Raw genomic sequence first — 1,314 nt, 5'->3', positions numbered from 1 at the left:
CAGAGATCCGCTTTTCTTTTCTTATTTATGTGTATACGAGTGTGCCAGACCCACCGGCAGGAGTTGAACAGCCTCTGTGGGGGCAGTGACGATGATTATAGGAAAGACAGAAAGAAGAGATATATCAGGAGGGCTTCCAGTTAATACTGAAACCCAGTGCTGTGGGAATCAAAATCACAAGTCAGCAGAAACAATGGCTGACACATACACAGGATATCTGTTTTTATTTGGAGGCCTCCCTGTTTCTTCTACCAAGATTAATAGAACATTTGACCCCTTGCCTTGAGCATCAAGTGTATCTCCTTTTATTGTTCCATGTGTTAGCAGGCCAGGAAATCTGTTAGCAGACCCTGACCTGCCTTGACTCTGCCTCGCAGGCAGACTTTTACAGAAGAAGGCAAAATGGCTCCCAACATCTGCGCCTGTGTGAGTTTATATGTACCACTGTATGCAAGTGCAACTGGAAGCCAGAGGACATTGGATTCCCTGGAGCTGGGCCTACAGGCAGCTGTGAGCCACCTGATTTAGGGGCTGGGAATGGACGACAGTTCTCCATATGTGCCGCAAGTGATTGTAACCATTAGGTCATCATCACTCAAGCGTACATGTTCTCAACCTGGGGGTCTCGACTGCTTTGGGGGTTGAACATCAGATAATCTGCATATCATATATTTACAGTATAAATTATAACAGTAGCAAAATGACAGCTATGAAGTAGCAATGGAATAATCTTATGGATGGGGGATTACCATAACACGAGGAACTGTACTAAAGGGTTGCAGCACTAGGAAAGTTGTGTGGCTGCTGGAAGAAAGGAAAAAAAAGGGAAGAAAGAAAGAAAGAAAGGGAGAGAGAAAGAAAGAAGTAAGAAATAAGGAAAAATGAGCCATACCTTTTTGGTTTGTTTGTTTTTTGTTTTTCATAACAGGGTTTCTATGTGCTGGGACCAAAGGCATGCACCACCACCATAAAAGCATGGGCCATATCTTTAAGTCCAGAACACAAGAGACAAGGCATGTGGATCTCTGTTGAGTTTCAGATCTCTGTGATTTCTAGGCCAGTTTGATAGTGAAGCCTTGACAAAAAGGAGGAGGAGGAAAAGAAGGGAGAAGAAAGAAAGAAGAAGAAGAAGGAAGAGGAAGAGGAAGAAAAGAAGAAGAAGAAGAAGAAGAAGAAGAAGAAGAAGAAGAAGAAGAAGAAGAAGAAGGAAGAGGAGGAGGAAGAAAAGGAAGAGAAGGAGGAGGAAGAGGAGGAGGAGGAGGAGAAGGAGAAGAAGAAGAAGAAGAAGAAGAAGGAGGAGGAGGAGGAGGAGGA

The sequence above is a fragment of the Mastomys coucha genome, unplaced genomic scaffold (assembly GCF_008632895.1).
Source record: "Mastomys coucha isolate ucsf_1 unplaced genomic scaffold, UCSF_Mcou_1 pScaffold3, whole genome shotgun sequence".
In the NCBI taxonomy this organism is placed as follows: Eukaryota; Metazoa; Chordata; class Mammalia; order Rodentia; family Muridae; genus Mastomys; species Mastomys coucha.
This window is presented reverse-complemented; position numbering follows the sequence as displayed.